This window comes from Apodemus sylvaticus, chromosome 9, assembly GCF_947179515.1.
Source record: "Apodemus sylvaticus chromosome 9, mApoSyl1.1, whole genome shotgun sequence".
NCBI lineage: Eukaryota > Metazoa > Chordata > Mammalia > Rodentia > Muridae > Apodemus > Apodemus sylvaticus.
Window position 1 is genome coordinate 92,765,286 of NC_067480.1, and position 26,997 is coordinate 92,792,282.

Genomic DNA, 26,997 nt, shown 5'->3' on the forward strand with positions numbered 1-26,997 from the left:
GCAGATGAAATTCCTAATAAAACAGTAAGCTCCAGCAGTTGCATTGTGAAAAGCCATTATGAAAGAATTTGAATATGAGGGGCGCACCTGATGGTTCTCAGGAAGCAAAGGAAAATGGCCAACATTTGAAAACCCCATGGGAAGGGGCTGTCTAGGGTATGGAAGAAAGATGTTGGGAAGGAAAGGGTGTGAAAGGAGCAATAGACAACTAAATATGATTGAAGTTCCTCATATACATGGATGTCAGTGAAACCCATTCCTTTGTATAATATACATATGATTGAAAAATCAAACATGCCTGACATACTCAAGGCAAAAATCTATGAGTTTACAAAAGTGAATAAAACCACGTCGAGTTAGGTCATAGAGGGGAATAATTCAATAATTAAAACAGATCAAACATCTAGAAGAGAGTTAATGATTTCTAATAAAAATCAAAGTACCGGCTGTCTTCATGATTAAAATTACAGAAAATAATGCAGGTATCTATTCAAAGGAAAATTCAGAGGCAGATGTTGCAGAATGTCATCCCTATCATGTGCCTCTCAGGTATGGATGATATTGAAGAGACGCTCCTGATGTTTGCAAAGAGCCAGAAGATAAACTCTCAACTTTGGTATTTGAAAAGGTTAGGGCTGAGTCAATCTTTATTGACTAAAGGATGAGTCCTGCTGAGGACCACATGCAGAAACAGCCACCAGAACCTGCTGGAAAAAAGGGGTGCATCTCAACAGCTACCTTTGCTTTTCCTTTGCTTTGTTTTTTGGAAGCGTTTATTTAGGTGTGTGTGGTCCCAGAGGAAGAATCTAATGTCAGGGAAGGCACAGCAGCAAGGAGGAGGAGCAAGAAGCTAAGGGATCTCATCTCAAACCAAACACAGACAGCTGAGGAAGTAAACCGGAAACAACGGGACCCCCAGGCCCACCACCAGCGACCCACCTCCTCCAAGATAGTCCCACAAACTGGGGACGAAGTGTTCAAATACATGATTCTATGGGGGAACATTTATTATTCAAACCACCACAGCAACTATAATAAAGTAAAATAATGTCAACAATTATCTGGGTCTAAAAGTGTAGATTCTATTGAAGGAAACAGAAAGGTGGGAAAAATAAGACACGGATGTTTGCAACTAAGATAATATTTTTTCTTTTTCTTTAAGATTTTTTTTTATTTTATTCATGTGACTACCCTGTCACTGTCTTCAGACACACCAGAAGAGGGTATCAGATTCCATTACAGATGGAAAGTTTACAAAAGTGAATGAGTTTACAAAAGTGAATAAAACCACGTCGAGTTAGGAAAGGAAAATGGCCAACATTTGAAAACCCCATGGGAAGGGGCTGTCTAGGGTATGGAAGAAAGATGTTGGGAAGGAAAGGGTGTGAAAGGAGCAATAGACAACTAAATATGATTGAAGTTCATGCAGAAACAGCCACCAGAACCTGCTGGAAAAAAGGGGTGCATCTCAACAGCTACCTTTGCTTTTCCTTTGCTGGGAATTGAACTCAGGACCTCTGGGATAGCAGTCAGTGCTCTTAACTGATCCATCTCTCCAGTCATAAGATAACTTTTTCATTTCATGTAAAGAGAGACCTAATTTATCTTTCCTTTTATGATTATAACCATAAGGAAATACAAAAGAAAACATAATTTTGATCTCCGCTACACAAAAAGCCAAACATTTATCTTCTAATCTATGAGACGGCATAAAAGCCATACCCTTCAGGACTGAGAAGGAAAGATGAGAAAAGTCATCTTCTGATATAAAACAAACAAACAAACAAACAAAACGAACAGATGCATGTAAATTATAAAGGGTGTGGGGAATACTTGGCAGCGTCCTAAGCATAAGGCCAGGAAACCTCAGCTGTGTGATGCTTGTAAGAGAGACTTTAAAATAAATAAAACAGAAGACGCTAACTTCAGAAGGTGCATAAAAGACCATAATCCTACCCAAGAGACTCAGTGCACATAATGGGTCAACACTTAAAGCGAAGCATGATGACATCCGCCTTTGTCAGTAGAATAGGATTGGTCAGTAACCATAAAACCAAGACGTTGGAACATCAGAGATGGGAACAGAAATCTAAACTGTAATGGAAGCCATCAATATGCTGTATTACCCCCCTGCTAAAGAATCAATTTCAAAACCTACAGATATTCTAATCTGACTATTCTAACAGCAGAGAATATAGGTGCATGAGTTTTCAGGATTATGCCATAACGTCTCTAAAAGTTGACCCATCACTGCTGCAAAGCAAATGCTCAGGTTCTCAAGCTAGAACTTGCAGAGGCTGTTCTTCAAGCACAGTAAAGTCTAAATTCTGACTTCTCAAATAGGAACAATTAAAAAACTTAGACACTTTGCCAATTATTAATGCTTTCTGAAATAATTGCTTAAAGATAGAAATAAAAACTTGTTTTATAGTAATGAAACCAGACCCATGTTATCAATTTTTAAAAGAATGTTATCCAGAGAAAAATACCTAGTCTTAAATATTGTTGTTCAAAATTTAAAAAGTTAATTGAATTCGACTTTAATGAAAAATCATTTAAGAATGTGAACAGGATCATAAATAGAGCACATAAAATATAAATATAGAAATGAATGCTAAAGAAAGCAGGAAACAGTAGAAATGGGCAAATAGGGTAATAATAACCCAATTGGTAAAGTGTTGTTCTGTAACTGAACAACCATCCCCAGAACTCTAGTAAAATACCTGGACATGGTGGTGCAATGCGAAATCCCAAAACTGAGGAGAAAGAGACAGAATGACCCATAGGGTTTATTACAAGCTGGCCACCCTTCATTGTGAGAATCAACCAATAAGAAATTTTGTCCCAAGACACAAACTTCATATTCCTGAGATTGTCCTTTGACCTCTATATACATGTGCACATGAGTGCATGAGTGCACACGCACACACACACACACACACACACACACACACACTTGTACATATGCAGGAAATAAACTACAGTATGAAATTTCTAAAAGCAAGAATAAATAATAAAAGTTAACAAATGTAATCATGAAAAAGAGTGACCAAACCAGTAAAATTAGAACAGAGAAGAAACATATTTTAAAAGGACTTAATATTAGATATTTTATTGATTCTATGGTATGATTTTAGACATTAATATAAATACAATTACCTGAATATGTTTCAAATTCTTCATAATGAGAGTCAAAGATAATGAATGAAAAGTTGTTGGTCAAATGGAAATAGCAAAACCTAAAGACGATTAGTGAAAATTCAAAGCTTAAATAAAAGATTAGCAGGGGTAATTCAATCATCTTAAGATAGATAAGTAATTCAATCATTTAAATAATAATTTATTATGAATATTTAAAGATTATCCTAAGAATTTACATACATACAATCTAAAGATCACATCAACAGGTTGCAAAGTAAATGCTAGGACATTTCTATCTGAGAAATAATTTGATAACTGTAACTAAACATTCTTGGGATTTAAAACATACTTAATATCCTTAGAATAAAATGATTAAAAAGTAGATTCATAATTTTCAAAATAATGTATTCACTTGCCTAAGTAATCTAAAGGAATTAAAATGACTTTAGTAAACTGACTATACTGTTAAGTGATCAAATCTAAAATAAATATACAAAAATCAATAATATTGCTAAAATAGCATTCTTCCAAAATGTAATGAAACATATTCATGATGCACAACTAGAATATTAATCTTTAAAATAACTGTGTGTTGCTAACAGTGAAAAATATAAAACATTAGGGAAATTAAAAGGCTTTCATGTAAAGAACATATCTACTGCTGAATGTGGAGGAAATAAAATTAATATAATCTGCCAAAGCCCCCAGACAGATTCTTAGGACAGTGAGTGTAATAGAGTTTATTTTGAAAACAATCCAAAAGTTTAGCAGAGGAATAAATCAGGAAAAAGTGAGAGAACTTAATAAAGGGATTCTTATTAGGGGGATATGATGATATATTTAACAGTGGTTAAGAATAGATGTACCAGGGCTGGAGAAATGTCTCAGTGTTTCCGAACACTGATTGCTCTCCCAGAAGTCTTGCATTTAATTCCCAGCAACCACATAGTGGCTCACAATCATCTGTAATGGGATCTGATGCCCTCTTCTGGTGTGTCTGAAGACAGCTAGAGTGTACTCATATACATAAAATAAATAAATATTTAAAAAAAAATAGATTGCCACAAGCCAATTCTGCTAGATTAAAAACCAAAATTACACCTGCCCTAGAGGCACTGCAGATGTGGCTGCTGTGTCACATGTGGTGGAGAGGAGAGTCTATGAAAATGCTCAGTGTTCTGACCTAATGAACATCTAAATGATTAGTAGCCTAACATTTGTTTAAAGATTTATTAATTTTGAGTGTACTGTAACTGTCTTCAGAGACACCAGCAGAGGGCGTCAGATCTCATTATGGATGGTTGTGAGCCACCATGTGGTTGCTGGGATTTAAACTCAGGACCTCTAGAAGAGCAGTCAGTGCTCTTAACCACTGAACCATCTCTCCAGCCCAGTAGCTTAACATTTGCTGGGGGGAAAAATGAGCCCAAGATGACCACCAGTCAGACACTAAGCAGGCCCAGATGGGTTCCCAGGATGGCTAGCAGGCAGTGAGAAACAGTCTGATGTGAGTAGCCAGTGATGACCCCTTGGACCACAACGGGTGGGGATGGGGTCTTGACCTGCGCCTATCTATCACCAAGGACCACTTCTGGGTCCACAGCCCTGCAGCAGCATTAGGGTTCTGTTACCACCAAAGGCCACATGGGCATCCCTCATCTGGGCTGCCGCCTGGGAACAAATTGATATCTGAGGGCTGTGCAGAACTGGTCCCACTCCACCTGAGCATCATAGAAGAGCTGGCTCTACCCCTTACCAGCAGTGGCACTAGGGAGAGCCAGCCTGGCATAGGAGGCACAGTAGAGTTGACTCTGGTGGGAGAGGCATGGATGTGCGGGGTGGGGGGGGGGGGGCAAGGGCTTGAGTGTAGGAAAGCTGGCTTCGCTATTTGTCTGCCATGCTTGCCGTGACATTCACAAGAAAGAGATGCCCCTCTCCACCTATGGCAGTCAGGAGAGCTGACCCTGTGGTCATCAGCGCAGAAGAGCCGGGCCCTTCCCCTCACCTGCAGCAGCACTTGGAAGAGTGGGATTTAAATCTTTCCCTAGGCAGCACAGTAGAGTTGGTTCTGGATGTGAACTGCCCCCACGGGCGTGGGTGCAGGAGAGCTGGGTCTGCCTCTAGTCTGCGGTAACATGGATGAGGGAGAGATGGCCTTCTCCCCTCCCAGATGTGACCAAGCCAGCTCAGTCAGTCAACTGGGTCTCAAGCGAGGGATGGAGGATTGAAAAGAAAAAGACAATTAGACAACACTATAATATGACTCCAGCTAGTGCTGAGGCTGACTGATGCGGTTTTATCTTTCTCCAGCCTGCTTTTATACCCTTCTAGGTACAAGCAAAGAATAAGGTCAATTCTAGGTTAAGGAACAAACAAGGCAATAAACGAAGCCCGGGGTTTCTAGGGGCTTACCAGGATGTCCAAGATAAAAGGACAGTCTCACCTCTCTGAGTCGAGTTTTACCTTGAACGTTGAATAAGCCCAAATGTAAATCTTCTTATCTAAGCCTACTTCCTGAGTCCTAGCCCAAAGTCAAATTCCTGCCAAATTCCTACAAAGCCACTCCCAAAGCTCTTCACACTGATCGCTCACCTTCTAAGGCAGGCGAGAGAGCTTGGCACCGGGGTCATGAGAGTGGGAGAAGCGGCTATGTCCATCACCAGCTGCAACACTCGGAGTGGACCCCGCACCTGACCTGGGCCTCAGGGTTGAGCTCACCTTGGTTGCAGGGGTTCAGGGTGAGCCGGCCCGAAGGTGACGGGGAAGGAGCGGGAGAATTCATGGGCTGACCAGCCTAGAGACCTCTCAGGCCCAGATCCAGGGCTTGAACTGGCCTACCCCAATATCCAGTCCATAGAAGAACACTTGAAGCACCTGAAGGGACCGGTTCTACGGATGCAAAACAGCGCGTTCTCCGTGATACAAGGCAGCACCAAGATATCTGAGGAGTCCCAGTGAGGATTCAGTGTTGACAGAGCAGCAGACCTAGGAGTCATTACAATAAATATGACACGCTACAGCCTCCACAACAAGATATTTTTCTTTATTGGGAGAGGTTGCAAGAGTGGAGGGTAGGTGTGAGGGGAGGGGAAGATGAGTGCGATTAGAGGGCATGATAGGGAATTCACAAAGTACCAAAAAAAAGGATTTTTTAATGATGAAAATAAGAAGCTTGATCTGAAATACAGCTGAAATTACCAGAATCAAAACATAAAAAGCAATTAATTATTAATAGTGTGGGACAGTTATTTAACCAAAAATAGCACAGCCCATCTTTCAGAGTAGAAAACAAAACAAATGATAGAACGATTCAACATTTTAAAATTAAGAACTGAAACAATGGGCTGGAGAGATGGCTCAGCAGTTAAGAGCACTGATTGCTCTTCCAGAGGTCCTGAGTTCAATTCCTGGCAACCACATGGTGGCTCACAACCATCTGTAGTGGGGATCTGATGCCCTCTTCTGATGTGTCTGAAGACAGTGACAGTGTACTCACATATATAAATAAATGAATCTAAAAAGAAGAAGAAGAAGAAGAAGAAGAAGAAGAAGAAGAAGAAGAAGAAGAAGAAGAAGAAGAAGAAGAAGAAGAAGAAGAAGAAGAAGAACTGAAACCATACACCTAGACACTCAAGTCTAGAATAAGTTTATTTCAGGGATGGAGAATGTGCTTTAGCCGTGAGCACACTGGAAGAACTGCTAAAGGGAAGATACTATGGGGCCAGCAAGATGGCTCAAAGGGTAAAAGTGCCTGCCTGCTGCCTTGCCTGAGAGACTGAGATTCCTTTCCAGGACCCATGTGGTGTCCTCTGACCGCCCTGAGTATGCTCACTTGCCTACACAAGCTCTCTGTGGGTTGCTCAGTCTGCTTTGTTATGGAACCTGGAACCACCTGCTCAGGGGCGCCACTGCCAACAGTGGGCGGGGCCCCTCATATCAATCATCAATCAAAAACTTGCCTACAGTCATTGTTTCAATTGAGCTTCCTCTTCTAGGATAATTCTCGCTCGCACCAAGGTGGCAGGAAGGCTAACCAGGAAACATGCCTTTCTGGTTAACCTCATGAAAATAATTCTATCACACACTATAGAAAGGACTACGTTGTTCCTCCTCATCTAACCTACTCAAACCACTTTCAAGAGCTACATATTCAATTAGAAATAAATGTTATACTCATTAAGTATCAGTCCATCTTTCATGGGATGTATCTTGCTTTTTGAGGAAAAGAGTGGTAAAGGATAATTGGATTTACTTTAGTTAGGTCATAATTCTTATTTATAACGAGTCTTGTTAATACTCCTTTTCCAGAGGAAGAAAATAAGGAGTGATAATCTTCACTGAAATTGATGGAAGAGAAAGAAGAAAGAATGTAGAGCCAGAGGGTAGGGAGGAGCAGTGAAACGTGGCGCTTGGAACGCGACATGACCATTACATTCCCGAATTTACAGCAGCTGCAGTTACATGTAAAAGATCAAGCTTGTCAGAATTCTAGTCTGGAGGGGCGAGAAGCGCATGAGGGGGGAGCTAATAAAGCTCTACCCCGAGTGAGGAGCTGTAGGCATTGGTAGCTAGCTGACTGCGGTCCTTCTTCCGGGATGTGGGCACTACTGGTGGGCTTCCAATGCTCTATGGATGGCACTGCACTCATGTACATATGATGGCACTAATTGGACACAGTAGCTTATTTAAAAAAGAAAAGAAGGAAAGGACATAATGGTGGTACATAAATGTGTTGAGGAGGCCTGAGGGGAGTTGAAGAGGGACATATGAGGGTTAATATAATCATATTTCATTGTAGGCACACATGGAATTTTCTAATAATACTTTTTAAGGAGTTCGAAGGAGAAATGAAATTCTAACACTAACAAGAAGAAGGCATGATTTTTAAATTCCCAGAAGAAAACCAGACCTAATTGTGAGTTAGGATGAAACAAAATCCTAAATATTCTACTAGTTGTCCAATAAAAAAAAAAAAGCCAATCATTTTCCATATTCTTCAAAGAAAAGTAACTGACCAAAAATAAGCTAGAGTTTAGCTATCAGAAGAAACTATGATGTAAATTTCATTATATGGAAAGAAGTCATAAATGGTATTTTTTAGTGATGAATCTTGAATGCCAAGATGCTAAGAACGCCAACACTGGCAGAACACGGATCTGCCAGGGAAGATATGTGCACCAGTGCACTAGTGGCACAAAGGTTATGGGTGCTAACCAATGACTTCCTCATTAAATTTGAAACCTGCTCTTCAGGAGGGAACTTATTCCTGAAACTGGAAACCTAGTCAAAAGTTCATGGATGGAGGTCACTGGCCCAAGAGGATCAACTATTGTTATTCTCCTAAGTCGTTATGTTGTCAAACCGCCTTCTAAATATTTGTGTTGATGTTCATCTGTTAGTGTTGCCTCCACCATCATCAGAGAAGTTTCTTTTTGCAGTGTGACTGCAGAAATATGCAACTGGTGTAATTTCATACTCATATGAAATTGTCAAAGAATAAGTAAAAGATATTTCAAGTATTTCATTGTACTTCTATTATTTTCTTGTTTGATTATGAAAATGATCTCAATTATTTTAACCCAATAAACTTCAAAGTTTTTGTTTTAAAAGTCCAGGGAGATTTCATATTATGATATAATAGCACGTGAATATCCTTTTATTTGTGAGTTCAGTTGCTATGCAGCAAAGCAAGAGCACTATTTCCCACACCAGTTTCATACAATTTTGAAAAAAAAATCTTTGTAATTATTTTAATTGTACCAGATGTACTGGAAATATGTCAACAAGTTTAGAACAATATGTAGATTACACGTTTCCAGATTTCATTAGATTTGTATAAATATCTCCTATGATATTTGTATAAATATCTCCTTGCCAAATAACAATCTATACTCCAGCTCACGTGAATGAAGCACAGTGTTTGCTGAAGGATACACATAGATCAAATTTCTCAATGATGAATGTGCTTAACTTTCTCAAGCAACTGTACAGCAGCGAAGCACGTACAAATTATGCAAGACTCGGCTATAACCTCCATGTACTGTACTTTTCTGTTTCTGGGTCTTTCACAGTGCAAAGGTAAGAGAATCACAAATACAACTAAGTCTTGGCTTCAATTCATTAGTTACTCAATTCTCTCCTGTGTTCCCCAACACAAGAGATCAAACTCAAGGTATAATAGGCTAAGAAAGTGTTCCTCAAATGAACCATGTCCCAACCCTGTCTCCTTTTTGTTTTAATTTTATTCTATATGTCATCTGAGATAGATCCTGTGATAGTTTGTATATGCTCAGCCCAGGGAGTGGCCTTGATGGAGTGGGTGTGTCACTGTGGCTGTGGGCTATAAGACCCTCCTCCTTACTGCCTGGAAGTCAGTATTCTGCTAGCAGCGGTCAGATGAAGATGTAGAACCCTCAGCATCTCCTGAACTATGACTGCCTGGATGCTGCCATGTTCCCCACCTTGATAATAATGGACTGAACCTCTGAACCTGTAAGACAGTCCCATTAAATGTTTTCCTTTGAAGAGTTGCCTTGGTCATGGAGTCTGTTCACAGCAGTAAAACCCTAACTAAGACAGATGCTCAAAGATTTACATTTTTTTCTTAATTTTAAGGGGAAAAAAGGAAAGGATTTACACCTTCACAGTCTCCTCTTATTTTCCTGTACCCTACCCAAACATGCTGAAATGAAGCAAAATATAGAAAACATTACTCCAAGGCAAAGACATTCATGTATCTTATACTATATCTAAGGCTAATTATATTTCTACAATTCATATGAATTAAGCATAATACTTGCTGGATAATAAATTAATTCAAAATTATTTCAGATAATAAATAACCTTAAAAAGCTTACCCATGAACTTTGGCCCTTCCACTTCCACATTCAGGATACATTTGTGGACTCTTTCTAGGTTTGGAGATCCTAACTTTAAATCTTTGATCCTCCTGGTTTCTTGCTCTTTGGAGCAAGGTAAATTTTCCTGTTTTCTACATAGGTCTATTGAATCATTGCCTGGGATACTCTATAGTCATTACCATAGAGGAATGAGGACCTCTAAGGGAGATGGAGAATTAAATATGGAATTATTATAAGATCTGCAGTTGATTCTGGTAATCAACTAGTCTCACTCTTTGACCCAAAAGAGAAATGGAAGAAACCAGTAGACAAGTCAGACTATTTATTGACCACCATTCAAAGTATAACTCAAAGCTGTGTGTTGAACACATTCTCATAATTAGGATATATAGGGACCAGAGACTGGAGCTTGTCTGTTAACAGAGTTGGTTAGTTTTAAATACCACCTCCTTTCCATTACCTGCACAAAAACAGAAATAAAGCCTGGTAACTAAGAACATTGGCTACCCACATAGGGTAGCTATTCTTGATACAACAAGAAGGAGATGCAACACCTATAACTGCTATCATACTCAGTTAACGTCTTGGAGGAACCAATGGCCTATTCATCTCTTACTGCAACAGGAGAGTTCCACACTCTTTCCAGCATGTGCTATCACTTCAGTTTTTGATCGAACTACTCTGACCGGTAGGAGATGGAATCTGAGTTGTTTTGATTTGCATTTCCCTGATAACTAAGGACTTTGAACATTTCTTTAAGTGCTTCTCTGCCACTCGAGATTCTTCTGTTGAGAATTCTCTGTTTTGCTCTGTGCTGTTTTTTTTTTTTTTATTTATTTAATTTGGGTTATTTGGGTTGTTGGTGTTTAACTTCTTGAATTCTTCATAAATTTTGGATATTAGTCCTCTGTCAGATGTAGGGTTGGTAAAGATGCTTTCCCAATCTATAGGCTGCCCTTTTGTCCTATTGAGAGTGTCCTTTGTCTTACAGAAGTTTTGTAGTTTCATAACTAACCTGGACCCTTGGGGCTCTCAGAGACTGAACCACCAACCAAAGAACATACAGAGGCTGGACCTAGGCCTCCCCAAACATATGTAGCAGATGTGCAGCTTGGTATTCCGTGTGGGTCTTGAACAACTGGCTATCCCAAAAGTTGTTGCCTGCCTGTAGGATATGTTCTTTTACCTGTGCTGTCTTTTCTGCCCTCAGTGGGAGAGGTTGTACCTAGCCTTGGAGATACTTGATGTGCTGGGTTGCGAGGGATACCCAGACCCCACCCTCTTGGAGGAGAAGGAGAGGAAGAATGGGGAGAAGGATTGTGGAAGGGAGGCAGTGAGTGGGATGTAAAGTGAATAAGTAAAAAAAAAAATCAATCAATCAATAAACATTAAAGCAAAGAAAGAAAAAGAAAGAAAGAAAGAAACAGAAAGGAGAGTTAAATCATTCTTTGACTCTGACCATCACACCAGTCTGCCTCTTCATCATGGGAGACAGTTCTGGGAGCATCAATGTCATTATGCGTATGAAGGTGCTTTCTACATGAAAAAAAATAATGTAGGAAGGGAAATGTTATCTCTATTAATTGTTATACCACTTTGGGGAGATTCGACCAAACCTTTGGTCGAGAATGCTTTGGTAGAGCTATTCTAGTTTCAATATACCGACTATAAGTGGGGTATGTTATACAGGTATGTTATATGTAATGTGTATGTGAACATCAGGATTAAACATCATAGTTGATAGCAGGTCTCAGAGTTCTACCACGTTTCACTTCTTCACGCCTTCCTGCCTTGGTTTTGTTTCCCTCCAGTTTCTTATCAACTGACCATGGTGCATGGCTTACTCAGCTTAGTCTCATGCACACAGACACACAGACACACAGACACACACACACAGACACACACACACAGACACACACACACACACACACACACACACACACACCTATCCCCTACTTCATTCCCAATGGTGCTGTTTTTCTTTCCCTTTGAGTACTCATGTCACAGCCTACAAGACAACAGTCTGATTTACCTCTATCCAAGACATACTTATTCTAATACAGGACCCGAATGTATTTTACAATAGGTACAGCAGTCTCCTTTGCTTACATAGAGAACCACCAATGAATTTTATCTGAAAATCTGCAAACTTGAAAGCTCAAAAAAAAAAAATAGACAATTCCTCAAACCATTTGGGCTCTACATTTCTAATTTCTCTTTGTAAAACTTTCCACAGAATCTTCTCCATAATTTTCATTCATTTCTCAAGCCATAAAGCTCACAGTTTGCAAAATTTCAATTGAGTTTTCCTGTATCCTGTGTCAAACAGCTTTATATGATACAATCGCTTCATCAAAAAACAAATAAGCACTTAGCAAACACTTCCCCATTATCATTTTGCCCTGAAATCTCTGGGACCCAAGGACACAGTTGTTCTCGGTGTGTGTGTGTGTGTGTGTGTGTGTGTGTGTGTGTGTGTGCACGTGCATGTGTGTGTGAGTGTGTGTGTGCACGTGCATGTGTGCATAATCTTCATTATGAATTCCTTGCAAACTACATAAAATAATTTCACTGAATAACTATTATGCTGGTGTTTTTTAAACTATCATTTATATTCCTTGTGTTCATATTTTATGGTCCTACAGTTGTTGCCTTACAATATATGTTATAACCTTCATTTTTTGACAAATCATGTGAAAACCTTTTTCTTGAGATAATACTTACAAAAATCTAACAAGATGTCCCACTTCCTTCTGTTTGAGTACAACAAATTTCCCCAACTGAAATATCTTTCAAATATTAGCAGTTCTAGTTTCTACATGTAAAGAGCTAAACAAGACTTGCTATTAGAATAGAAATGAAATTTAAACAATGAAATCACTACTTTACTTTTATAGTATTTATCCTCGTAACCATCAGCAATGAAAAAAATGGGGTATACTTCTTTTACTTTAGAAAATCTCTTATTGCTGTAACTTTATCAGACATGCTATTATTTTCGATTTGATGGTTGTAGTTTAGAATGGATTCTCATATGTTTCTATTTCTTTTTTTTCTATATTCTTTATTTACATTCCAAATGATTTTCCTTTTTCCGGTTCTCCCCCCACCCATAAGTCCGATAAGCCCTCTTCCCTCTGCCTGTTCCCCAATCAAACCCCTCCCACTTTTCTGTCCTGGTAATCCCCTACAATGCTGCATCAAGCCTTTCTAGAACCAGGGCCCTCTCCTTTCTTCTTCTTGGGAATGATTCGATATGTGAGTTGTGTCTTGGGTATTCAGAGCTTCTGGGCTAATATCCACTTATCAGTGACTGCATTCCATGTGTGTTCTTCTGTGATTGGGTCAACTTACTTAGGATGATCCAACTTACTTGCAGATCCAACCATTTGCCTAAGAATTTCATGAATTCATTGTTTTTAATTGCTGAATAGTACTCCATTGTGTAAATATACCACACTTTCTGTATCCATTCCTCCACTGAGGGACATCTGGGCTCTTTCCAGCTTCTGGCTATTATAAATAAGGCTACTATGAACATAGTGGAGCATGTGTCCTTATTACATGCCGGGGAATCCTCTGGGTATATGCCCAGGAGAGGTATAGCAGGGTCCTCCGGAAGTGTCATTCCCAGTTTTCTGAGGAACCGCAAGACTGATTTCCAGAGTGGCTGTACCAACTTGCATTTCCACCAGCAGTGAAGGAGTGTTCCTCTTTCTCCACATCTTCACCAACACCTGTTGTCTCCTGAGTTTTAAATCTTAGCCAATCTGACTGGTGTGAGGTGAAATCTGAGAATTGTTTTGATTTGCATTTCCCTAATGACTAATGATGTTGAACATTTCTTAAGGTGCTTCTCAGCCATTCAAAATTTTTCAGGTGAAAATTCTTTGTTTAGATCTGTACCCCATTTTTAATAGGGTTACTTGGCTCTCTGGAATCTACCTTCTTTAGTTCTTTGTATATATTGGATATTAGCCTTCTGTTGGATGCAGGATTGGTGAAGATCTTTTCCCAGTTTGTTGGTTGCTGTTTTGTCCACTTGACAGTATGCTTTGCCTTACAGGAACTTTGTAATTTTATGAGGTCCCATTTGTCAAGTCTTGATCTTAGAGCATAAGCTATTGGTGTTCTGTTCAAGAACTTTTCCCCTGTGCCCATGTCCTCCAGGGTCTTCCCCAGTTTCTTTCCTATTAGTTTCAGTGTGTCTGGTTTTACATGGAGGTCCTTGATCCACTTAGAGTTGAGCTTAGTTCAAGGAGATAAGAATGGATCAATTCACATTCTTCTGCATGCTGACCTCCAGTTGAACCAGCACCATTTGTTGAAAAAGCTATCTTTTTTCCACTGGATGTTTTCCGCCCATTTGTCAAAGATCGAGTGACCATAGTGTGTGGGTTCATTTCTGGGTCTTCAATCCTATTTCATTGATCTACTTGCCTGTCACTATACCAATACCATGCAGTTTTTAATACTATTGCTCTGTATTACTGCTTGAGGTCCGGGATACTGATTCCCCCAGATGTTCTTTTACTGTTGAGAATAGTTTTAGCTATCCTGGGTTTTTTGTTCTTCCAGATGAATTGCTCTTTCTAACTTTGAAGAACTGAGTTGGGATTTTGATGGGGATTGCACTGAATCTGTAGATTGCTTTTGGCAAGATGGCTATTTTTACTATACTAATCCTGCCAATCCACGAGCATGGAACATTTTTCCATTTTCTGAGGTCTTCTTCAATTTCCTTCTTCAGAGACCTGAAGTTCTTCTCATACAGATCTGTCACTTGTTTGGTTAGAGTCACCCCAAGATACTTTATATTGTTTGTGGCTATTGTGAAGGGTGTCATTTCCCTAATTTCTTTCTCAGCCTCTTTATCCTTTGATTATAGGAAGGCTACTGATTTTCTTGAGTTGATTTTATAACCAGCCACTTTGCTGAAATTGTTTATCAGATGTAGGAGTTCTTTGGTGGAATTTTTTGGGTCACTTATGTATACTATCATATCATCTGCAAATAGTGATAGTTTACTTCTTCCTTTCCAATTTGTATCCCTTTGACCTCCTTATGTTGTCTAATTCCTCTAGCTAGAACTTCAAGTACTATATTGAAAAGATATGGAGAGAGGGGGCAGCCTTGTCAAGTCCCTGATTTTATTGGGATTGCTTCAAGTTTCTCTCCATTTAGTTTGATGTTGGCTACCAGTTTACTGTATATTGCTTTTTGTATGTTTAGATATGGGCCTTGAATTCCTGTTCTTTCCAAGACTTTTAGCACGAAAGGATGCTGAATTTTATCAAATGCTTTTTCAGCATCTAATGAAATGACCATGTGTTTTTTTTCTTTGAGTTTGTTTATGTAATGGATTGCATTGATGGATTTCCATATATTGAACCATTCCTGCATCCCTGGGATGAAGCCAACTTGATCATGGTGAATTATCTCTTTGATGTGTTCTTGGATTCGGTTGGCAAGAATTTTGAGTATTTTTGCATCAATATTCATAAGGGAAATTGGCCTGTAGGTCTCCTTCTTTTTTGAATCTTTGTGTGGTTTTTGGTATCAGTGTAATTATGGCTTCATAGAATGAGTTGGGTAGTGTTCCTTCTATTTCTATTTTGTGGAATAATTTGAAGAGTATTGGTGTTAGGTCGTCTTTGAAGGTCTGATAGAATTCTGCACTAAAACCATCTTATCCTGTGCTTTTTTTTTTTTTTTTTTTTATTGGAAGACTTTCTATGACCTCTTCTATTTCTTTAGGGTTTATGGGACTGTTTAGATGATATGTTTAATCCTGATTTAATTTTAGTATTTGGTATCTGTCTAGGAAATTGTCCATTTCTTCCAGATTCTCCAGCTGTGTTGCATGTAGGTTTTTGTAGTAGGATCTGATGATTTTTTTTAAATTTTCTCAGTTTCTGTTGTTATTTCTCCCTTTTCATTTCTAATTTTGTTAATTTGGATACTGTCTCTGTACCCTTTGGTTAGTCTGGCTAAGGGTTTATCTATCTTCTTGATTTTCTCAAAGAACCAGCTCCTGGTTTTGTTGATTCTTTATATGGTTCTCTTTGTTTCTACTTGATTGATTTCAGCCCTGCGTTTGATGATTTCCGGTCTTCTACTCCTCCTGGGTGAAATAGCTTTTTTTTTGTTCAGGGCTTTCAGGTGTGTAATTAAACTGCTAGTGTATGCTCACTCCAGTTTCTCTTTGGAGGCACTCTTTTGAGGGCTATGAGTTTTCCTTTTAGCACTGCTTTCATTGTGTCCCATAGATTTAGGTATGTTGTGCCTTCATTTTCATTAAATTCTAAAAAGTCTTTGATTTCTTTCTTTATTTCTTCTTTGGCCAAAGTATCATTGAGTATTGTTCAACCTCCATGTTGAACAATACTCAATGTGTATGTGGGCTTTCTGTTGTTTTTGTTGCTATTGAAGACCACTCTTACTCCATAGTGATCTGGTACGAGGCATGGGATTAGTTCGATCTTCTTATATTTGTTGAGGTCTGTCTTGTGACCAAATATATAGTTGATTTTGGAGAAGATACCATGAGGAGCTGAGAAAAAGGTATATTCTTTTGCTTTAGGATAGGATGTTCTATATATATCTGTTAAATCTAATTCATCCAATGCTTCAATTAGTTTCACTGTGTCCCTGTTTAGTTTCTGTTTTCTTGATCTGTCCATTGAGGAGAGTGGATTGTTGAAGTCACCCACATTTATTGTGTAAGGTGCAATGTGTGCTTTGAACTTTAGTAAAGTTTCTTTTACGAATGAGGGTACCTTGCATTTGGAGCATAGATGTTCAGAATGGAGTTTCTTCTTGGTGGATTTTTCCCTTGACCAGTAAAAAGTGTCCTTCCATGTCTCTTTTGATGACTTTAGGTTGAAAGTCAATTTTATCTGATATTAGTATGGCCACTCCAGCTCTTTTCCTGAGACCATTTGCTTGTAAAATTGTTTTACAGCCTTTTACTCTGAGATAGTGTTTGTCTTTGACACTGAGGTATGTTTCCTGTATGCAGCAAAATGTAGGGTCCTGTTTACATATCCAGTCTGTTAGTCCATGTCTTTTTATTGGGGAATTGAGTCCATTGATGTTAAGAAATATTAAGGAATAGTGATTATTACTTCCTGTCAATTTTGATGTTATTTTTATATTTGGGTGGTTATCTTCTTTTGGGTTTGATGAAAGAAGGTTACTATCTTGCTTTTTCCGGGGTGTAGTTTCCATCCTTGTGTTGGTGTTTTCCACCTATTATCCTTTGTAGGGCTGGGTTTGTGTCCGGAAAGATAATGTGTAAATTTGGTTTTATCATGAAATATCTTGGTTTCTCCATCAACGGTGATTGAGAGTTTTGCTGGGTGTAGTAGTCTTGGCTGGCATTTGTGTTCTCTTAGAGTCTGCATGAGATCTGCCCAGGATCTTCTAGCTTTCATAGTCTCTGGTGAGAAGTTTGGTGTAATTCTGATAGGTCTTCCTTTATATGTTACTTGGCCTTTTTCTCTTACTGCCTTCAATATTCTTTTTTTGTTTAGTACATTTGGGGTTTGATTATTATGTGATAGGAGGTATTTCTGTTCTGGTCCAGTCTGTTTGGAGTTCTGTAGGCTTCTTGTATATTCATGGGCAACTACCTCTTTAGGTTAGGGAAGTTTTCTTCCATAATTTTGTTGAAGATATTTTCTGGTCCTTTAAGTTGCAAATCTTCACTCTCATCTATACCTATAATCCTTAGGTTTGGTCTTCTCATTGTGTCCTGGATTTTCTGAATGTTTTGAGTTACAAGCTTTTTGCTTTTTCCATTTTCTTTGACTGTTGAGTCAATGGTTTCTATGGTATCTTAGGCATCTGAGATTCTTTCTTCCATCTCTTGTATTCTGTTGTTGATATTTGCATCTATGGCCCCTGATTTCTTCCTAAAGTTTTCTATCTCCAACATTGTCTCCCTTTGTGATTTCTTAGTTATTTCTACTTCTGTTTTTAGATCCTAGATGATTTTGCTCAGTTCTTTCACTTATTTGTTTGTGTTTTCCTGTATTTCTTTAATAAATTTTTGTGTTTCCTCTTTCATGACTTCTGCCTGGTGACTCAATTTCTCCTGCATTTCTTTAAGTAATTTTTGCATTTCGTTTTTATTGGCTTCTATCTCTTGAGCCTTATTCTCCTGAATTTCTTTAAGTGATTTTTGTGTTTCCATTGTAAGGGCTTCTAACTTTTTCATGTTCCCCTGTATTTCTTTAAGAGATTTACTTATGTCCTTTTTGTGTTCCGCTAACAGCTTCTTGACCAGTGATTTTAAATCCAAATCTTACTTCTCTTGTGTTGGGGTATCCAGGACTTGCTGTTGTTGGAAAATTGGGTTCAGATGCTTCCATATTGCCTTGATTTCTGTTAGTAACGTTTCTACATTTGCCTTTTGCCATCTAGTTGTCTCTGTGTTACATGGTCCTGCTGTTACTGCCTGATGCTTGGACCTCCTGTGGGCCTGTAAGGCTATTTCTGCACCAATGGATGACTGGGTTTCCCCTGGCACAGATTGCTGATTGCTGCCCTATTCTTGGGTGCTGTTGGAGCCCTGGTGTGCCTTGTCCCAAGCAATGTTATACTCAGGGTTGTCTCTGTGTACCTGGTGTCGCTTGTTTGGTCTACCCAGTAGTGAAGATGGTGGACACCTTGAGGACCCTCTCCATGCGTCGATCACCCTGCAGGACAAACGACCCAGGACAGGGCTTGCTGCTGGATTTCAAATGCTCTGCTGATGCTGGTTCTTGAATGCCCTGCTTCTGCTGAATAACCTGCTCCTGTCTGTTCTCGAGAGAGTATCATGAAGTAAGATCTTCCCCGTGTCAGATGTGGCACAGATCTACCACATCCGATGGAAAGGGGCAGTGGCAATTAACCTGGTCCTGCTGGTTCTCTAGAGAGTATCAGGAAATGGGATCTTCCCTGTGTCAGATGTGGCACAGGTCTCTGGCCAAGCTGGCTGCTTGGTCACAGGAGCCAAGATGGTGGTGACCTCAGTCGGCAGGGCTCCCTCTAACTGTGGGACTCCCTGCAGGTCAGATGCTCCCCTGCAAGATATGTGCCTAGACAGTTGTAGAGCTGTGTCCTGAGCAATCCTTCACTCTGGTGTTCTCTGCGTAGCTGGCTGAGCTGGCCGCCTTGTCACAGGAACCAAGATGGTACATGTTTCTATTTATTGTCCAATATACTTTAGTTGCTTTCTTTTTTCTTTTTTTCTTTTTTTCTTTTTCTCTTTTCTTTTCTTTTTTTTTTTTTTTTTTCCTTTTTTGGTTTTTTGAGACAGGGCTTCTCTGTATATTATACTTAGGAAAAATGTGTGTGTGTGTGTTTAAAATCACTTTAAAATCTTTTAAAAATAAGCCTGGTAGTGGTAGCACACACCTTTAATTACAGTACTTTGAAGACAGAGGTAGGCGGATCTCTGTAAGTCTGAGACCATCCTGGGCTACAGAGCTAGTTCCAGGACAGTGAAGGCTACACAGAGAAATCCTGCCTTAAAAATGATTGTAATACCTTTTCTAGTCCCTCATTTCTGGTGTTTTCTGACTCCCTGTTGCAGTACTTTCTTGCAAAAGACGTAGTCAAACATCTATTCATCCCAGAAAGGGCTTCAATTACAGACTGAAAAATTATTTCTCCCCAGGCTGGCTTGATGAACTATTAAGGAACCTGGGTGACTCAGGTTCCTGGGTCACATAAAAGCCCACCACAGTACATGATGGCCAGGATAGTAATAAAAAACATCCCTTACCACACCAAGTAAGACTGAACTGTTAATATTCTCTCTCCCTGCGAGCCAGCCTCAGACAGATGGGTCTCATCTGGATGTCTCTTTTCTCATAGCAGGGCCACGGAACTGCTTCTCAAGGACTCAGTTTTGGCTCCTTGGTCAATCTGTTTAGGCATCATTTATATTGTATGATATTTTCTATCTGGGGAGTCAAGAACAAACATCTATAGAGAAAACAGAGTAGCAAGAGCACACCAAAGAAATGATTTCCTGGTATGTAGCTTAGTTTACAAAGGACATGTGTATATAAATTAGGAAGTTTATCACCAAATAGTCCACCCCAACATGAAGGAAGACTCATGGAAGCTGGGTCAATGGAACTCCCTGCCCAGTGAATGTTCTGGTAACTATTCCACAGAACAGTCTCCTCTCTAATAGCAACATTTTACTGCTTATAGAAGCAAGAGCGACTTGTGAGTCTTATAAGTTTCATGAACTTCCTGAGTCCTTTGTGCTTTCCTTTTCCATCCAGGAAGGAACTTTACAGTTCAGACAAAAGAGTTACGCAACCATCTGAGAAAGTTTTTGAGAGGTGATCCCTGACATGAAAGATTTCTATTCCACTGTGATGAACTACAGAAAGATCCTTACTATTGTCCTTGCTGCACATGAGCTGCATTTAGCACATCATACCCAGGTGCCATATACAGTTCAAAATATGCTATTCATCCACTTATATACATATTTTTAAACACAGCACACAGTGAGAAAACAGCATGATCAAACTCAAGAATTCAGAAAAAAATGTAATTTTCATAAAAGGAGAGTTAAAGGGTCTGGTATTTTGCCTCACAAAGGCAATTGTCCTTCATCCATGTCAGAAATAGAAAGAAAAATGGAGCTAATTATTTTTCTATTCTCTCTGCAGATATTATTTCATTATTACCAACAACATCATTTCCATATGAATGATTTGGATTTAGTGAATTGGAGACAAGTCGTGTGGAAGTCGACTTTGTCCAAGACACAAAAACACAGAGGCATTTCAGTAATCAGAATTCTGTTGTTTGTTGTGCTCAGTGATGGTACAATCTCAAGACGATTGCACCTTAAATGCGAAATAATTACACAAAATATTGTGATTAACAATAGTACTACCGACAGGTGAATGAGTTTAGAAAAATCTTTATTTATATATTAAAAATATCTTTATAAATGCTATTGCTAATCTTAAAATCTCATCTTATGGTAAACATTTAAGTATATGTTAAAGCCAATAGCTGTCCCTCACACTATAAATTTCCTGTTATATCCATCAAGATGGATAACTGATGAGAAAGTCACTGCACAAACTAAAAAAGATATCTCTCTGTAAATGATATAGCGCCTGAGTGTAATCACAAGTATTACCCTGATAATGACTGTGTGTGACCCTATAGATTAGTGAGACATTACCAAATACTGCCTTTGGTATATTAAGTCATGTATAGTGTATTTATATAGATCAATTTCGATTTCTCATCATTTTCACTCAGAAATATATATGTATATATATATATACATATATATATATATATTAGTTGAAAATAACTGAGGATTCAATTACATTCAGTAAATTTCACATTCTAGAGTTACCATATGCATGTCTGTTTAAACTAACAATTAGGCCCCTGTGCTAGGGTGAATGTTTTGAAATTAAATTAACAAGTTAGATTATGACACAGACATATATATCTAAAAATTCATGTTTCTTTCCTCTTTGGAAATTAATCACAAAACAATTCAGTTCTTGATTGTGTGGGTATAAATTTGACACTGCTACTATAATTTCCATGCAAAGCTATGCACATTAGTAGGCCCAGGGTATATTAATCTATATGTATACTCTGAAATTTTCATGAATTTTTAAAGATTATGAATAGAACAGTATCACATTGGCCATTATGATGCATCTTGTTTTTGAGAAATATGTTCAGCACCATCAGTAATAAAGAATGCTTTGAAATTAAATTAGTTTTGTCATTCATAATTCTTCTCCAAAGACATTCTTGTCTTGCTATTTCTATTTCGAAAGAAGAGTAAGTAGGGGTGGTAAAAAACAAACAAACAAACAAAAAAAAAAACAGGGCAAACCTGCGAGAAGCAACGTTCTGGTTGTTTTTTGGGAGAGATGCAGTAAGGAAGGAAGGAGGCAAGAATACAGAGACAGGGACAAGGAGATGAGTGGGAATGAGACTGATTCTATGAGTCCAATCTTCCTCCAAGTGCAGAGTAGTGGGGCTCTCCCTCCATAGCCTCCAGAGAGGCTGGGAGGACTGGCTCAAGTTTCTTCAGTACCTAACAGAAGTACTGGTTTTTGTTTTTCTAGAATTTGTAGGTGGAAGATTAATTTCTATTTATTTTATGAGAAAACTGACAGGTCAAAAAATTTATGCAGATGGAAAAACCATGAAGACCAAGGAAACGTTCATTGGCTGCCGGTGGGCAAGGATTTTTGACAGTGAGGTTGAGAAGAATAACCACACACTTGAGGCCACATTGCACTTGGCACGAGATCTTACAGAAAACAAAGTGCTTGACAGCTATCTTGGCTGGATCGCACCAGTGCGGCAGGGAGAGCCTGACATATTGTTCTCTTGTTACAGAGTTAGTCATTAACCAGTGTGCACCAAATCAGCCACAACTTGGGTCTTTTAGACAAAACTAAGTCCTAGATACCATCCTTTCTTTTCAAACTAGTCACAGTGAGTTTCAACTGTAAAATAAGGGTGGTAAGAGAATATTTTTTCTTCTCTCTCTCTCTCTCTCCCTCCTCCCTCTCCCTCCCTCCTCCCTCTCCCTCCCTCCTCCCTCTCCCTCCCTCCCTCCCTCCCTCTCTCTCTCTCTCTCTCTCTCTCTCTCTCTCTCTCTCTCGCTCTCTCTCCTTCTGTCCCCCACCCCCTGTCCTCAATTTGCTTCACTTTACAGATCATTCTCTTTCAGAGTCATCAAAACAATTTATGTAAAGGCATAGGTCACATGTACAAATATTTTTAAAAGCAGTTTATTGCCAAAATAAATAGAGGACGGCAGATCTTTGAAATATACAAATAGGTAAAAGTAATTTTCAAAATTATGCAAATATGTGTTACCGAATATCTTTTTCATCATCATGCAGTCCACTTTCAGAAAGGAAGTCAATAAAATTATTGACTTTATAGAAAATGAAAATTGAGTAACTCTGGCTGTAGTAGTTTGAATGAAGTGTTTCCCATTGTCTCTAGTTTCAGTCCTCCTTCCCTAGTTAGTGATACTGTTTGGGGAGGCTTAGGAAGTGTGGTCCTACTGGAGGAGGTATTTCTCTGGAAGTTGGCTTTGAGAACATAAACTTAAAACTTAAGATGTGAGTCCTTGGGTTCTGTTCCTGTAGCCATACCTGCCACCTGCTACCCCTGCCCCCAACTCTGTCACCATGAATTCTTATCCCAGTAGAACTTCAAGCCCAAATTAATCCCCTTGTAAGTTGCCTTGGTCATGGTGGTTCCTCACAGCAAGCATGCACTGTTTATATAAAAAAAAGCAAATAGCTATGTAGCCTCTATTTATTGCAAGTGTGACCGCCATCTTTAACTGATGCCTTTTTTAGGTAGCCAGAGATATCTTACAAATATATCCTCTCTATACTCTGCTACTCAGGCATTTCACCCAGGTTTCACTGAACATAGTTTGTGCGACTTTGTTTTAGAAATAAGGTTCTCAACTGGACACTGTGATGAGCTTTTGATGCCAGCACCCAGGACGCCGAGGGAAAAGGATATTAGGTTAGAGCAGATTGAATTACACAGTAAGGTCCCATCTCAAAACAGCAACATAATAACAATGAGGCTCGTCATAAAAATTATTTTTATACTATGCTCACTTTTTAAATCTTAAATGCAATTTTCTTCTAGGAAAAGAAAAATCATTGCTATGCCACTGATGGTCTGGGTTTTTACCAGGACAGAAACTAACATGTTTGAGATACCTGGTGCTCTGGCTAATTCTTTAAGAACACAGATGTCCAAGACTGCAGAAACAGCAATCTGAGTGCTGTCTGCTTACGTATTCAGTTTTCTAATGCGAGATGCCTTACTTAACTTTAAAAATTAATAACGTTGATTAATAATGCTCCAACCTATGTGTGCAGCTCTCTTGCAGGAGAGCAATCTGGGCTGAGGGCGGGGATCTTGCTGAACCTCGCAAGCACGCGTCACCTGCCTACAATGAGGGCAGTCAGGCTCCAGACCTGCCCAGGCCTACTCCCTCTGCAACGCTGCCCGGCCGGACTGGACTTGCTCTGGGCGGCAGGATCAGGTCCCACCTCTGGGCTCTGAGCGGTTCGCTCCTCGAGGATCAGGGCGGGTGTGTAGCCGGAGTCGCTTCCTATTGGCCGTCTTGCCGGGTGTCCGAACATCTGATTGGACGGCCCCGCCTCCCCATGGGCTGAGCTCATTGGACGGCGCCAGCCGAGGGGGCGGAGCGCGTTCCCCGGGTTCTTGAGCGAGCGCGCCCGGCCGCTGAGCCGGACTGAGGCGCGGGAGCGGGGCTGCGAGGCGGGCTGCGGAGGTAGGGAGCGCGGCGGGTGGTGCGGGCGGCGCGGGCGGCGCGGGCGGCGGGCCCGAGGCTGGCAGCTCGTGCCCCGCGGGCGCTCCGGGCGAGAAGAGCTCGCCGCAGTCATCGGCCGCGGGGACAGAGCTGCCGGCGCGCCGAGCCCTCCGCTGTCCTGTCAGCCACGGCCACCACACACGCACACACAGACACACACATTTACACACACGCGCGCGCGCGCGTACACACACACACACACATACACGTTCACACATACACACAGTCTCACATACACACACACACACACACACACAAAGAGCGTGGCGGCGGTGCGGGTAGGCTCGCCCGGGCCCGCAGCGCTCAGGCCGCGGAGACAATGCGGCGGGCCGGACTCCGCGACGTGCGAGCCGGGAAAAGTTTGCGGCTTCCCCTCGGGCTGGGCCGGGCCGGGCCGGGCCGCGGCTTGGGGGAGCTGGCTTCGGGACGGGGCCGTGAGCGAGCTCGGGCGCCTGCGCGGCCCGAGGCGTGAGGCGAGCCTTTAATACTTTTTTTTGGAGCGGGCGGGGAGAACAAATACAAGTGCGGTCGGGCGAGAGGCGCTGGCGTGCCGCTGACGCGGGGACGGTATCCGTGGGAACCTCTCGGGGGGCGAAGGCTGCCCGGGGCCTGGCGGGGGCGGGGTGCAGAGGTTAGAAGGTCACAGAGCTGCGCTGCCTGCGACCGGCTCTGCTTGACCTTGGACCAATGATTTAACCGCTGAGATCTCCTCGTGGGTGATCTCGGAGGCGAGATAGCTTTGAAATGTGTCTCCGATGGAGATTTTCTTTTTCCTCCAATCCTCGTTGTGGTGCGGGAGTTGTGAAATGGTAGGCCGGGATATATTTATACGCACCAGGGACTCACCCTTCTGCCTGGTTTAGAAGTAACTTTTAAGTCCGGTGGCTTAAAAACATCGATCCTTCAACGTTATCTAGAGTGCAAAATAAAGTATTCATTACTTTATTTGCAATTCTTAAGCCTGGCTCGCCACGGTGATACCCAGTTTGAAGTCCTTGAAGTCCTAGGACAGGACCTATCCTGAGGGTGAAGTGGCAGGTGCCCCCAGCAAGCTTCTCCAGGCAGTTTTGGAGAAGCATGAAGTATTTATTATGCAAAAGAGCATAATACCGGTCAGGCAGTCAGGCGTTTATGTTGACGGCGTTGGTTTCTGTATCACTGGTCTCTACTGAAAAGTTTTGTTGAAGGGCGAGGTGTTGGGGGGGGGCGGGAGGGGGGTCTGGTGACAGAGAAGGAGAAAACTTTATTTGTAATTCCTATAAATCTTAAAAGTAATGTAAGTCTCCCTTGCGGGCAGGCACAGTAGCAATGCTAGTACATCTTGATCTAATTTTAATGAAGGATTGAAAATAGCCACTGTGTTCGTCGTATCACTGACGCCAAGTCAGCTCACTTACATAATCATCTTTATTGAGATGTGTTAGTGCTGTGTATAATTACAAAGAATAATTACAAAGTTTGTTCTGACACTGCCATTGAACTATTGTTCTGACACTGGCATTGAACTATTGTTACTTGAGATTGATATGTAAAATAATGAAATCTTAACTTTTGGTTATCACGATAACCTACATTTTTCCATCAAAATAAAACCAAACCCTGCTACGAACAGAACTCATGTAAATACTGCATCTATACCTTGCCAGCAGTGTATAAAGAAGGTATTGGCGCTGTATGAGTTCCAGTACCAGTCTTCTCACTTTGTGAGAGTGCCTCTTAGATAGCAGGGGCTCCACTGGCTATTTTCTCCCCACCGTGGAACTTAGAAGCTTATAAACAATGTAAGCTTGTAAGTTAGATATTTAGCAAATATTTGCTCATTAAAATATCCAGTGCCCAGATAAAAATAATTAAAAGTCAACTTTACCCATTCTTTAAAATAATTATTACAATGCTTTTCTGGATAGAAGGAAGATAGCAAAGAAAAAAATTACAGAAAAAGTAAAATTAATTCCTGTATCTAGCCTGAAAGTTTATGGCTTAAAATAGGAATACATATTTAGAGACAAAGACAACTGGAAGTGTTTCTAGGAGAATGATAACAATGTTGAATTAACATAATACACTTCATGACCTAGTTTTATTTGAGCATGAGCCATTGAAGAGGTGTGTTTCTTAAATAATCAGTGGCTGTTTGCATTGATTGGATGTCTAATTAAATGTTGTAATCATAACTATAATATTTCACTTGAGTGCTGCCTCATTTTTAAACTCATTTAGAAAATGACATGAAAGCTTTCAATTTATTTGTAAGAAGGAATATTTTTAAAATCAAGTAAATCCTCAGTGAAAAAAATTATCTCAAATCTTAAACCAAATGTAAATTAAACATCAAAATAGCATCTTGCCAATGTCTGTGCCCTAGACAAGCACTGGATGTGGGAAAGATCCAGTGTGGACTACAGTGAGGCCTGCTTTGTAGCATCAGGAGAATACTAAGGCCTTAACGTTGAAAGCTTAATTACTATAGAATTTGTGTTCTTTAGTCAAGTTTCCTGGTTATGCAGCAGTGTCAGAGTTGGGAATAGAATATCTCAGCGTGTGCTCTTTATACAGGTATCTAGGTGCCCTTGTAGAACTTGTAAAACTTCACACTATTGAGTATCTCCATACTTAAAG

At 40.2% G+C, this 26,997-nt stretch overlaps 1 long non-coding RNA gene and 1 pseudogene across 4 annotated transcripts in view; both read left to right on the forward strand.

Moving 5' to 3' along the window:
• The first annotated feature begins 4,241 nt into the window (after positions 1–4,241).
• LOC127693157 (uncharacterized) lies at positions 4,242–4,359 on the forward strand (annotated as a pseudogene).
• Positions 4,360–24,284: 19,925 nt separating this feature from the next.
• LOC127692895 (uncharacterized) overlaps positions 24,285–26,997 on the forward strand; it is a 40,874-nt gene continuing 38,161 nt past the window's right edge. For all 4 annotated transcript variants that reach the window (XR_007979530.1, XR_007979531.1, XR_007979532.1 and 1 more), the window contains exon 1: positions 24,285–24,339. This is a non-coding gene — a long non-coding RNA (uncharacterized LOC127692895). The remainder of the gene's footprint in view (positions 24,340–26,997) is intronic.